This window comes from Ammospiza caudacuta, chromosome 6 (genome assembly GCF_027887145.1).
Source record: "Ammospiza caudacuta isolate bAmmCau1 chromosome 6, bAmmCau1.pri, whole genome shotgun sequence".
Classification (NCBI taxonomy): domain Eukaryota; kingdom Metazoa; phylum Chordata; class Aves; order Passeriformes; family Passerellidae; genus Ammospiza; species Ammospiza caudacuta.
Genome location: NC_080598.1, coordinates 47,310,598 through 47,325,448, shown reverse-complemented (window position 1 = coordinate 47,325,448; position 14,851 = coordinate 47,310,598).

The following is a 14,851-nucleotide window of genomic DNA, read 5'->3' as shown; positions in this document are numbered from 1 at the left end:
AAGTGAGGAAGAGGCAGACTTTCTCTTGTTATTCAAGGAATGGCTACAACAGAAGTGAGTTTTTCTTTGGGTATGTCAAAATCCTCAAAGTAAAAAAGGCAAATATAATTTTTGCTTTTGTTCTGCTTCAGCTTTCTTCCAAACAAGAAATTAGTTATAAAGAGGTGGCAGGCACCTTTACCTTCTCTCCCTGGCAATCATTCTCTCTTACAGATCCATTGCTGGGGATCTGGCATCTTTCAGCTGGTTTTCATGAAGAGGAGAGCACAGTACTATGCCAAAATCCCTCCTTTAAAAGGCATAATCATTGTATTTGTTCCTTTGATTTCAAATATGGGTTATGGCCAGTATTTTGAATTTGATCTGGGCTATAAATGGAATGTTAGAAGAGAAAAACACATCTAAACCAAAACACACCTGAAATGTCTTTTAAATCTTAGCACCTATGATGATATTTATTATCTTTACAGTGTGGGGAACAATCTCACATTCTAAATGTTCTTCCAAGAATCCTCTGTAACAATGATGGTGCTGGAAAAATTAGTGATGGCCTGTACTCATGCTTAAAAAACTGAAGCTATGCAGTCCATAACTACAGTTAAACTGTAACCTGAGACTGCTCGTACCCAGTCAGACATAAAATGAGACTGTAAGTTCCTGAACCCTTGATAACAATTCCCATTGATGTTATCACCAGTCAAACTATTCTCACTGGAAATTAATTGTCAAAAAATTCAAATAGAGGAAAAGCTGCTGCGTATGCAGTTGTTATAGAGAGAAATTAAGAAATATTTTCCACATACATGCCATTGAATCTGCACTTGCATAGACTAAATATAAAATTTTTTGACATTTTCGGACTTTTACTTAAAATATTTCACAGCTAACTAAAGGACACAATTCTGTTAGCTTTGATATACAGTTGTTCAAATAATTTAGGCATTAGGGAGATGACCTGAAGGACATTTTCATTTGAGCTTTTCTTTTTTAAAGGGCTAAGTCTGTGTTTTTCTCTTAATTTCTCTAAGAACTGTAGATCTTGTGTCCGCAGGAGAGAGAAGATGAACAATACAAAACATTAAGCTCAAGAGGAAACAGACACAGAAATGACCTTTTTGGGTTTATTTGTTGTTGTTTTTTTTTTCCAAAATCCTTCCCTTACCACTGCCGTAAGAGGCAGCAAGAATATCTTAAGAATGGCAGAGTGCAGAACATGCTAATAGGCTTTACTGGCCCTGACCTGTCTCCTCTGAGGCACTCAGCCCTGAAATGGTCTCATTTAAGGTCAGGTTTGTGAATTCAGTCTTTTCCTGATGTGAACACGTTAGTCTTGTCCCACCCCTTGTTAGGGTGTGTTGTGCTGTCTCCAGCCCTCTCTCTGCCCCAAGTGCTTTTTGTCACTGACTGGGCTTTCTCCTTGTCATGCTGGTGGCTCCTGCTGCCAGCCCTGGCTCTGCCTGTTGTGTTGGGCCCCTGCTCCCCTTTGCCCTCAGCTGCTGAGGGGACAGTGCTCCTTGCTGCTCCCTCAGCTGCGGTGCGTATATGTCATCTGATCCCCGTGCAGTGCTCTGGAAGACAGGGAGAATCTTGATGCCTTTGCTGCTGTGCTCTGGGAGATGTTTTCCTTCAGACCATTGTTTAGTGCATTACTTTTTACTTGAGCAGGAAAGGAAGGATGATTTTACTTAAATAATCAAGGATTACACAATAACTTACAATGCAGTGATCTAATTCTCAAGACACTCAGCAAAAGCTGTTTCAAGAGATTCAGGGGCAAATGGGGTTCAGCTCTTCTGCAACTCAACCTCACATATGTTAAGGCCCTGGCCCATTACATGGAAAAGTTTCAATAATTCCAGTTTTTCTGTTGCTCTCTAGAATGGTTTGTTCCTTTTGGAGGTAATTAAAGCATGGAGTAATTGGGCTGTGCTCTTAACCAGTTCCTATAACAGAGGCAAGAAACAGATGATTAAGAGTTATGTTCCATTTATGACAGCCAGGGAACAATTTTTTTGCTGGAGGTGCAGGATGTATTGACTTTAATCCAATTTCTGCCTTCACAGCAGTGAAAAGGGGGTGGAGAGAATATGTATGTCTCAGAACAGCCTAACCTTGTTTGTGTCAGTCATGTTGTGTCTAAATCTCTATTACTACTGAATGAGCATTTGTGTCAATCACTAGAACACATTGCATCTTAGAGCAGATAAAGCTAGGGATGGATTTAAGTCCTTTGCATTTTTCTGTGGTAGCTTGAAAAAGAGATTAATTTATCCACTTGATGCACTTGGTTGAAGTTAAATATGCTTTACTACTCTGACACAGATGAGGAAAATATTTGAGGTTTACTTATTAGTGCAGGTTAAAAACCACTAACAGATGCTAGTTTTCATTTTGCAAAAGCAATTCTGCATGTGAAAGAAGGAATATCTCAAGTTTTCATAGTTCACAGTGAACCACTTGTTCAGACTGGAATTAGACTGAAGGAAATGGTCTTTTTCTCTGGACTGTCAGCTGATGTTCAATCGCTGCTAACAATGTTCACAGGGAAAAATTTTTTGTATGCTGTCCTCGTCCGCCATATGGGTTTAACTAAGTCTGTGAAACAAATACAATTTTCAGGGGGAAACAAGTCAAAACAGAATTTCTCTCTGTAATATGGCTCAGTTAAATTCCCCTTCTCAGGTAAAGTGAAAGATTTATGTTTGAAGGAGCCTTAACATTAATACATACATGTGACATATATAAAATGCAGTTCAAGCATTTTTCACAGCTCTTTGATTTGTAGTGTGCACATATGGCTGAATACAAGATTAGTATTATTATATCTACTTTGATTCTCATTCATCCCTCACCTCCCCATGTACAGTTTGCATCACCGTCTCCTTCGTTCATCTGTGCTTATATTTTTTTCTCTCCTCTTTTAAAAATGTTCTTTTTTTTTCCAAATCAAGATTAAATAAACTGATATTAACACTTATTTTGAACAATGGCACTGCATTGTATGAGGAATTTTTGATTAAAAACTATTAGGTAAGCACATAAGTGGTAGAAAATGCTGTGTGAAATGTAAAGAGAACATATAAGAGTTGACCAGTTTCCAGAAAATTTAAACTTCTGGTATGTTCTTTTCTAAGTTTTAAGAAGTATATAGAAGAACATATACTTGATTTGATAAACTAAAAATGTGCATATAATGGAATTATCTGGCGATATCTGTCATGGACTGTTACCAAGGCCACAGTCACTAACAGAGGCTTATTAGGTGTATAAATACATACATGCATATCATGTATGTATTTATAAATGACAAGATTAAAAGGGACATCGGGCAGTATGGCATCCATACCAACAGATACTTTTCTATGCTCTGCAAAGGTAAAAATTGAACTGAAATGCTGAAAGCGAAAACTCTAAGAGTGATAAAAGTCATTATTGCTTTGTCTTGTCTTTGTAGGGCAAATGACTTGAGTTTTGAAACATTAACCAAACAAATTTCTTGTGCAATGTCCTGGAGAGATAAACAGCAGGATCAGGCTTCTCAACAGTCAAGACTCTAATTTGGGTAGGCACAGGGGAGAAAAAATAGATTATTTGGGAGAAAAAATAGATTATTATTAAGGTCTTATTGACCTTAATAATAATCTATTAGTCAATAAGAAAAACATAGAGAAGGCTTTTGTTTGATTCTGCTCCTCTGCCTTTTCATTTCTAGACTGAAGCCTGGACACTTTTCCATGTTTTATTCAATCTTTTCCTTTGAAATTGTGCTTTGAGTGTGGGATAGAGATGAACTTCTTTATATTTATTGATCATTATGGAGAAATAATCTGACTGACACTCTGAAATGGTAGACTGAAATCCCAGACCTTGTCAGTCTATGGATATCCCGATCAGTATTTTCCAACATACCAAGAGAACAAATTGCTTAGAAAAGAGGTAGTAGATTGTATCTTGCTGCTTTCAAGTCAGGTGCATGTTTTACTGAAACTACATAATTGACATAGACTCTCTGCAAATGATAAGTAGTTAAAATCCTTAGATTATAGCATGCAGACAATCTAATACTCACCTCTGGCCTTAAAATCTGTTGTCAAGTGTCTTTGACTTGTAGGTCAACCGCTAATCTTTATTTGAATTTTCAATAGACTACGATTTCACTTTCAGTGGTTATTTTCTCTCTCTGTGCACATTAAATTGGTACATTGCTTTAAAGTATTTTCCTGATTTTAAAATTTATAATTTCACAGAATGGATATAACTGTTCTTGAGACTTACCATTGCACTTGGAATCCTTTTCATGTATTGATAACTTGTCCACATAATTGTGATGGAAGGAGACTATTTTCTGACCTTTTCTTTGATTTCAGTCCTGTTCATGGATGATTTTTTTTTCTTGCATCACAGTAATATCTGCAAGCTGGTAAATATCTTTGAGCTTACTGGTTATAATTAATGCCTTAACAGACATCTTATTGTTTTTGTATTTATATAGTATTAGCATGTTTCTTCCCTTCCACTTCAGTACAGATCATATTTATACAAATGCTGGATGGCTGCCTAGTCTTTTTTTTCTGTATGTACAGAAATAACAGAAAGATCTGTGTAGGTCTTTGCAGATGGGAATGGTCAGATCATATGAAATCAATTGAGAAGACCACATTGGAAATCTAAGTCAGATGATTCTTCTTGCAATGGCAATATTTTGCTTACTAGAAAAGAACTTCAACTTCCCCCTTACTAATGTGCATTTGATTGTTTGGAAAGACTGCAAGAACTGTAGAGGCATTCATAACTATCAGCTAAACTTCAAGTACAGGCTTGAGGTCTGGTGATAGGCAGGAGAAAAGGCTGCAGCAGGCAGTGCATTGCTGATTATGGGAATATTATGCACTACAGAACTCCTCACATATTATTTGTTTATACCTATTTGTTTATACTATACTACTAAATACAGCTAGGAAGACCACAGACAAAAAAGCAGGCTAGAAGAAAATGGCATTTAAGGTCTCTGTATCTTTCTCCCACCCATTATGCCCTACAGTCAGAATGTAGTAAGGCATTTCTCTAGCAAAATAGGATGTCTTAAAAAAAAACAACAACTGAAAACACCCGACCAACACTGTGCAAAATTTCTGTGATCCTTTCTACGTATTTATATCTCAAAGATTTCACTTTCCTATAAAATCTCAAGTTAGCTGTCCTCCCACTCTGCTGGGGAGTGAAGTGTGTCAAGTGAAGCATCTCTAAGCCCCAGAAGAGAAAGCTATCTTTGTAAGCTTCTCTGCAAGACATCCTCCTGATAGGATAGCTCCCTTTCATCCTCTCACTTAGTCTGCAGCAGCTTTCCCACCCAGTCTGCCCCTTTTCATGTTTTATTTTCTCAAGACTTTCCCGTTTTCATCCTTAACCTATGAGCACTTTTTCCAGATGTGCGGCAAATGCTGCCTTTTCAGAACACAGTTTTGAAAACAAAAACATTCCAGTGGCTAATTTCTCTCAGAACATTGATGTCTTTGTGTGAGTAGATACCAGATGAGTTCAGAAGCTTGGGGGAGGCCTCTCCTTTCAGCCTTCCTGGTAATATGAGTCAAAACTCTATATACTCAGCATGAAAAGGAAACCTGCTTCCTCTAGCACCGGATGGGGCAGAAAAATATCTGCAGCTGAGTTGATATTATTCCTTATGGTGGTTTAGTTGTTTATTTTGAGATTTTGTTATTTCTTGATTTGGTAGAGTCATTCTGTAATCATTACAAGGTGTGCAATGCTTTGAATTCCTCTTAACAAAATGCTTGAAGCTGATTTCAGTGACAGATTACAAATTTGAAGACAGAGCTTGGTCCTTTGATTTGGCCTGTCTTCTCTGATGGGGTGACGTGACCCCTATAAATAAAGTAATACCTGTTGAGGCTGCTGGAGATCATGGCCCATGTTTATGGAGGTGCAATGCTTTTTCAAAAGCTGTTTTTTATCTATAGTGAAAGAGTTTGGGAAGATTAAGGCACTAAGAGGAATGGATGAACAGTGAGATGAGACCGCAAGTTCAGAGATGCCTTGAGATAAAAAGCTACTAATAAAAACACTTTTTTTAATAAAAACACACTGAGTGTTAGGAATTTCTTCTGAAACTCTGAACATGCTGGAGAAAATATAGTCTCAAATGAAATTAAAGAATCCTAAATTATTGATTGTTCTGCTATATGTGGACCTGCTTTTTAAGGTACTTTAGTTAACTTTTGCTTTGAGGCTGTTGACTTTCTCTGAAAGCTAATCTGAGCCCCTCTTTTATTCAAACAGCTCAAATATTTTCAGATTACTTCTTAGAACTTTTGGAGAGAAACTGAAATGGCTTTTGGCTGTGTTAACACACATCCAGGAAATATCTAATGGCTCCAACCAAGCCCAGTACAGCTGTTGTAGAGGAGATATTAATGATCTTAAACATCTTGGAAAGATACATGCTGTATTAATGGATCGTGACAGCTAAAAACAACGTCCTTTCCGGTCTCTGTCATTACTCAGACTTAACACTACTTGAATAATGTCAAGAATTTTTTGTGAGTAATTTACTTCACAACTGACTCCAATACTTGCTGAATACATTCTTTCTACTTGTGATCCATCCTAGCAGAGACATAAAGAAAAAGTAGAGAAGCTTTCAAATAGGTTTTTCTAAATGCGTATAAAAAGTGTCAGTTTCTAAGAAATGTTTTAAAAATAACAGGACAAACATATTAGTAGCACATGTATCTTCACAGTTTTTAATTCCAAACAATATTTTGATAAAATGCAATTGACTTTCCCCCCATTCATTGCTTGATCGCAAGTCTGACATTGACAATAAGTTGCAGCCTATTTTAGGTAGAGGAATAGGATGAAATCTAAGGAAAATACAGTGTATTCCTGTAAGTTGTCAGCTATTCATTAGAGAATAATTATATTTAGTCTTAATCCGCTTGGATCCAGAAAGAAGCATTAATTGTATGAATCCCATTGTTCTATGTTATGCACAAACTTGTATAGTACTTGTTCATTTTAATTTAATTTGTATTATCTAAAAGGTTTTCCCTCAGAGGTGCATAAGAAACAGGGCAATAATTTTTCTTTGATTATACACTTGCATTTAGGTAACAACATAAATGTATACATGTCCTTCGGATTTTTAGTTTGAACCTGAGTCCTACATTTTATCCTCAGAGATTTTGGGGTGGCTGTTAATACTGCTCATGAGTTAAATGCAGGAGATTCTTCAACAGTGACAGTGTGAGTGGCATTTGATTAGATAGATTGATTGGGTTAAACTACTCATGTTTGTCTTGTCAATTATAAACTTTATTTCATTCTCTCTCCACAGAAGAGAGACCGATTTATAGTCTGTATACCATCGGATCAATATGCATTAAAGACAGTCACTTAAAAAAAAGGTGAGAGAATTTGTGTAATTGGCTCACTAAGGACTACAAATGAAATTATGGCAAGTTGAAGTTTCACTGGTGTAAATCATCCACTGTTTTACAGATTATTAAGCATAAATGGAAGGATAATCTAATGTCATTACGGGATCACTTGCAGAATTTTAAATTTTTTCTCAAAATTATTTTCCTGGCATCTATTTAAGAGATGTTCAAGTAGTGCTTGTTCTTTAAAAAGTCCACCACTGGAGTTACTTTGGAAAAAAGGTTTCAATTAAGGATGTTTTCATTTCTAGCCATGTTTTTCATGTCTTGTTTGAGTAATTAAAAAAAGGGGTTTATTTTCCCCTTTTACTCAATTGAACTATTTATTGTCTTTTAAAAGATTAAAGTGTAGCTTTCTGGTTTAATATTCTTTAAAAGTGTTTCTTGAATAAATTGTGCATTTTATCAGTGTTTTCACATCCTAAAAGAAATCTATTCTGACTTCCTGGGATTTCCTCAAAGTCAGCAGAAAGGCAAGCATTCCCCTTTTTTATCTCCATTTATGAAAAATGTGGTTAATCAGGGATAAGCAGGATCAGTTTTTGGAAGAATTATTAGGAATGTGCTACAAGGTCACAGATATTAATCTATGGGTTGATAGATTTCACCTGGGTTTCCTCTTCAGATCAGTTGTCACCTGTGAAGTAGATAGGAAGCTGCTTTACAAAAGGCTTTGTTAGAGTCTTATAGTTTATAATTATTTATGGTTTAATAGTTTGTAACTGGTAAGAAGCCTCCTTTTTTCTTGCATTTTCTGAGCAACAATTCCTCTTTCCTGAGAAATGAGAGTGATGTGATTGTGGATCAAAGTGACCTGGCAGGGCCATGTGAGCATTCTTTCTAGCAGGTTTTGAACAATTTTTCTGAACAGTTCCTTTCCTTACACACCATCTTTCCATATGAGAACTGCAAAGCTGATTGTGACCTTTCTGCACTAAAATCATAAGCCCTGCTAATGTGGTTGTAGGTTCTCTGGGATCCTGGAGTAACTGCCCTCTTTCTCCAGTTTGGCCTTGATACTTTCTGTGCCTTTGCTTACTTTAATTTCATTAATTGCAAGCACGGTTGACCTTGTTTGATAGTAGAAAAGGGTCTCTCCAGAGTTTTCAGCAGGCAGTCTGTTTTCTGAGGAAAAATTCAACAGAATTGCCTTCTCCAGTTCTCAGGGTGGCTGATAGTGGTTCAGACTAAAGATCAGGATTAGTAAAGTGGAGTTTGAGCATGTGTAGCAAGCATCCTGTCAAAACTGATTGGATCATTTTACTTTTTCCATGCTGCAAGCCCAGAAACTATACGGAATGTTCCATTGCTATAGAAATTAATTCTTTACTGCCCCTACCACTAAACTGTTTCCTCTAAGACCTAAAATATTTTATCTAACTATTATGTCAATTTAATCTTAAATTGACTTCTGAATTAAAGATGATGTGCTTTCTGTAGTTGTACTAATGAATATATTTTCACAGCAAGGTTGATTGATTCCAAACATTGTCTGCTCCATTAACAGTGACGGCACACAGCATTAAAACCAAACTTCTTCAATACCTGATTTTATAACTGAAAAATAAATATGTTTGTCTTAAAGGAGAATATTTTTGGTCAGTTAATAAATATTTCAGATGTTGAGCCAAAACTCCATCTGGAATTATCTGAGAATTAATGTCTGTGATTTTTTAAAAATATTTTTTGGCATTTTTTTGGCAAGAACAGAAGTGATAATAGAATTGAGAGTGCCATAGCCAGATTGCACCTGGGGGAGGGGAGGAGTGATTTGGTTTCTATGTTGCTGCTGCTGTGAATGCTGACATCCCTGAAATCTCATTAGGTAGTTTTGAGTTTGAGGGCTGCAATTAAGATTAAAATCTAGTTCATCAACACAATTTAGTCCTAAAGGCAGTCTCTAAGCCAGAACAGACCCAAGGGATGTTTCATCCGAGCTGTGCTTTTGTAACAGGGGAGGTAGAGAATAACTGTCTGGGCAATAAAAAATTCTGTAACAACTGACACTGTTATTACTGCTGAAAGTGGCATAAGGTAAAGGCAAGGTGGATGTCACTGTCACTAGATACTTGCTCTGACCAAGGAGTGGATACCCATAGTAACCAAGACCAAGTCCCTATTAAGAAACTGGGACTCAGATTAGCATTTTGCCTGTTCAGTCTGGTTGGACAAGTCATACATATCAAGGGGCCCTTAATAATTTCTTTTCTTTTTTTTTTTTTTTTTTGTCAATAGATCAAGTAATTTATACTTACATATTAAGTGATGGATTTAATTTTAGGAATTGTAAAAAAAACAGCAATTTCCAGACTTCTTCTGGAAAATACTTGTGTTTAGAGAGTAAGCTTCCTCTGACAATGTCTAAAACTTTTTTTTAAACTGTTTTACATGGAAAGATCTAGGTGAAAACAATCATCTGCTAAATGTAAGATTGAAAACCTTTGGGCATGCGCAAGGTCAGCAGAAAAAGTAAATAATACAGATCACAAACTGGGTAAAAAGCACACATGCTGTTACTAAAAAGCAAGCATCCAATGTGACATATGAGCAAAGCTGTAGTGGGTAGGGTGCAAGGGTATAAACTGCACGGACTCGGCTTTCAGCCATTAGTGCCTACGAGCTCATTGCTGGAGTGATTGCTAGCCCAGCTGAAGAGAGCCAAGGAAACAGTTCAGGACATAACCTACAAAACTGGAGCAATAAGGAGGGTGTAATCTGTTATTTGTTTACATGGTGGGTGAAGCAAGAAGTAATGCATTTGAACTGCACAAAGAGATTCCTCCTCAGGTCTCTGTTAGCCCCTTTTGTCCATGATGATATCGTACTAAAAATACTCTAAGCTATATCAAAAGCAAATGCAAATGAAAACTTCTTTTAGATAAATGTGAGAAAACAAGGGGGATAATTAACTACAAACAAACAACCAACACAAACAAACCTGTAACAACAAAAAAGCACCTCAAAACCCCAACAACAAACAGCCCATCCAAACATAGCACAGAACCACTAAAACAGCAACACAAAAACCTCCTGGGGTATTGAAACTATGTGGTCTGGGAGCTTTGAAAGACAATATTTTGAGAAGAGAGGTTAATATATTTGTGGGAGAAATCAGAGGACTCCAACAGATTCAGAGAAGCAGAAATTCAGGACTGTTCAGTGATGATCTTGCAGGAAGAGGATGAAGGCTGCTCAGATCCAGCTCAGAGACTTTGAGAAGTGATGAAGTTGTTGTTGGTTTTCTATGTTATGTTCGCAGGAAAAATTCCCTCCTTCATTTAAGAAGAGAAATCTACAATACTTTGGTACCTTAGTACTTTGATACAATCCTTTGTAATTTATCAAAAAAATAATAACATGTAAAAGATATTTTTTATTTACAATTACTCTGCTCAATAAGGATTATATCTTGATTGTTAAGACATCAAGTAATTATTTTAGTGCTGAATTAGAACTGGAAGAAATTTCCTAAAGCAAAACATTTCTGTGCCTGCGTTTCATTTGTGGTTTTTACTGACATACCATTATTAAATAGGTGTAGCACAGAACTTCTGAGTGTACTCAGTATTTTGTTGTCAAGGAGAGGTTTGGAAATGGTGTCTGGAGGCCCTTGCTACACATAAATATCATGTGTTTGAGGCTCTTGATATAAATTTTTGGTCACTAAGATACTTGGAGAAAAAGATTTTTTTTTTAAATGAGGAAAATAATATAAATTGCATATAATAAATAAATATAGGTAAAACATACTTGACTTCTGTTCAAAGAAAGGCCTGATTCACATTGCATTAATGTTCCAAATGTCCCCCAAGGTCAAGTTCTGAATCTTTATTTTTGCAATGTGCCTGTGGTCAGACTGATCCTAAAGTAAATTTTATGCTCCTTTGTCCTCGTTATGCATCAGGGTTATGTTTAAATCAAAGCATAGATAATGTAGTGTACTGCATGAATTGTATTAGATGTGTTTTATTGGTTTACTTCTGTGTTTGAGAATAACCAAATCCCGTGCTTCAAGATACTGCTTGATCACTTTTTATCACAAAACAGTCATTGGAACCTGGCTTCCTGGGAAGGATTTTACAAGTGTCTTTCGATTTCATCTATCTGGTAATCTTCATTAGAAAGCCTGTGTTTGTAAACTTTATTCAATATAAAAAACTACAACCCTCAGCAGATGAATGACTGGTCAGTGGCAGTCTTTGACATGGAGAGACAGGGCTATCAATGTTATTTGGGAGGTTCTTAAAGAGATAAGGGAATGTATGGAAATTAAGTAGGAAATCTAGCAGTGTTATTTCCAGATGAAATGCATTCAGTTCCTTTCACAGGGCAAATAAATACACCAAAAATAAGCATTGTTTTTGATAAAAGAAACCCCACTTCAGATTCTTAAGAAACACACAATTAATATTGACAGTGAGGCGCTTCCTACTTGGAATTCCTAAGAGCAGCAGGATGACATGCAGGCTATAGACTGGGGAGCTGTATGTGAGAAATAAAATGGTGAAGTTGTCAGCCTAGGATATACCATTTGTCAGTTACAGTATATCCTAGATTTATATCATTCTTTTTATGATGACTATAACTTTGATTATGAAACTTACTTACCTTTTTATGAAGTATTTAATTTCTTTTTGTATAAAATTAGTACTAAATTGGAAAGTTTATGAAAGATCCTGTAATACTGAATTATTTATTGACAAGCACTGTAGTTTCATTCCTGTAAATATCGGTAAAAGTTGATTTTTATATTAACAAATACATAGTCCATTTCAAGAATGTACCCTGGTAATTTTTTGGGACTGTGAATTCAACAATTTAATTATATATTATACTCATGCTGACATCTGTTGTAGAGGTTTCGCTATGTTTTTGCTGCTTTAAATTTTCTCAGGAATAACTTTCTTAAGCACATACCATTTGTGATACAGGAAAAAAAAATAGAGTGGGAGAGACCAGAAGCAGTTACAAATGGTTGCAGTACCAGCCTTAATATCTTGTCTCAGCTCAGTATCAATACATTCTCCTTGAGGTTGAAACTAAGAAGAGATTTCTCTTAAGGCTTGTACAATGCCTGAAAAACCCTCTTATAAGACTGAGTACTGAAATTTTGAAGCTTAGAGGAAGACAGATCTATCTTCATAATATTGCAGAAATGGCTATCTCCTAATCAGGTGAGAAATCCTATTTAGGTTATTTTCTCTAGCTGTTGTTAGCTCTATCTTATTTAAAAATAGTCTTGCACAGATGCTTATCCAGAGCAGCTCTGATGGCCTCATATGACTCTGACGCTGCAGCTGAGCTTGTTTGGCAAAGGAATTGCTCCAGCTGGTTAATTCCCACCCATTGGTAGGTTTTTGTCATTGGATGACACTCTTGATGTCCATTGACAAATTCTACTGTAGAGGAATTCTACTCCTTACAGGAGAGCAAGTAAGCTGGGACTTCTTCCTCAAATATGTGGCTGTATTTAGTTGTACAAATTTGGACTTCACATTTCAATGCCTCCTGGAGGAGTAGTTTGACTAGACCTCTGTTTCATCGCTCAGGAAATTCCCCCCCAATCCTTATGGACTTGCCAAATGAGCCAGTCTCAGCTGGCTCACACAAGTGGGGTCTCCCCACCTCCGCTCTCAGTGCGCACACACATGTGGATGGGAAACAATCGCTTTTGTTGATGCAACAAAAGTGCAAATCGTGCAACCAATGTTTGCTTTGTATATGCCCTGTGTGCATAGTAGGAGGAATTGGGAGTGCCTGACTCAAGTTTCACCAGCAATCAGAAAATCTTCCCTATATCAGAAACAAGGCAATTTCAGTGTGTCGAGGTCTGATCATGCCTTTCCCACTGACTGCGAAAATAGATTTTCTCTGGCTCTATTTTTTCTGGCCTATTATATGGCTCTGAACCAAGTACTAGCAAAGGGCTGCACTATTATCCATGTAAGACAAAAATAGATAATTTCGGTCCTGAATTGTAAAGTTGTTGTTGTTATCTCAATAACTCCCTTCAGTGGAGACTACATTCATTACACCATAACACTGTCATCCTTTTCAGATCATCCTTCCCAAAAATCTTCTAAATATAAAAGCATCTTTTCTTTCAGCCCCTTTGAAGGACTGATTTTTTATCTGCTGCTCTTGGCGATATTTTTCTTTAATTGTTATAGGAATCTCAGTCCTGTGGTGAAGGATCACAATAAATTAATAGATACTTAAAGTTAATTGCTGCCTGTTAGCCGTGAAACTATAATCGACAGTGATCATATTAACTTGTATTTAATTAGAACATATCTAAAGAAAGTAAGGGTGGCTCACTGCAGTAACCACTCCAAACAACAAAAAAAAAACCAAAGAAAACCCTATACCTTATTGCTATTTTCAGTGTGTATCTTCAAGTTTCAGTTAATAATTGTCTTTTGCTTGTCAGTGATTATTCATTTAATATTTTTATCTCAAAGTCTTTAAACACATATAATAAGACACATTCTTTTTGGTAAGGAAATGAGATGAATCTCTCTATGCATCTCCTCATTGCATTTTTTTTAACCTCTTCTTTTTTAAAGTCATGTATAAATAGTAGATCTTGTTGTAGTTTAAAATCAGTCTTCCTAATTCCACCATTGCGGAAAAATATTCAATCTAACTTCCCTTGACTGTTCTACTTACATTGTCCAAGATTTTTTTACATCTTTTAGTAGCAGTATGATGATTTGAGACATGTATCTACATCATTTACTTGTCTAGACAGCTGTGTGGAAAGCAGAAGAATCATAGAATAAGATACTGAGTCATGTGCAGAGCTGCAAAAGATTAGGACTTTGCTTATGAATGTTGCTGTAATGAAAATAATGCTTAGTAAGTCTTCCAAAATCTGCAACCTTGCAAAAAAAGTAGCAAGTTTTTGTTTGGTAGTTTTCCACTTAATTAACCCTTTCAGCGTCTCTTAAAGGTTTTTTATAGGTTAAAAAATTGTTGAGCTTTATTTCTCAAAACAGCCATTCTGCCTTTGTTTCCAATCCCAACCAGGCACCATATATTGAAGTTATGATCTGCTTTCTTAGCTGTTTTTTTTTGTTCACTGGACTTCTTTTGACACAAGCCAGAAGTTAGAAAAAAACCCTTCTCATTACTATTAAGCAGTTGAAAAGCACAAACTATATTACAGAAAATTTCTGGATCTAAAAGTATTTTGGGAGATATGTAAAAATATTTGTGATTCAGGTAGCTGTCTGTGTCCTTCAAAGACATTAAAAACCCAGACTGCATAGCTAGTAGGTGTTGCTTAGTCACAAAATCCTACATGTAGTAATCATAGCTATAGACTATTATTACACTTACATTTTCATTAGTGCTATAAACTCCCCTGCACAGCAGGATTTAGAGGCAAAATA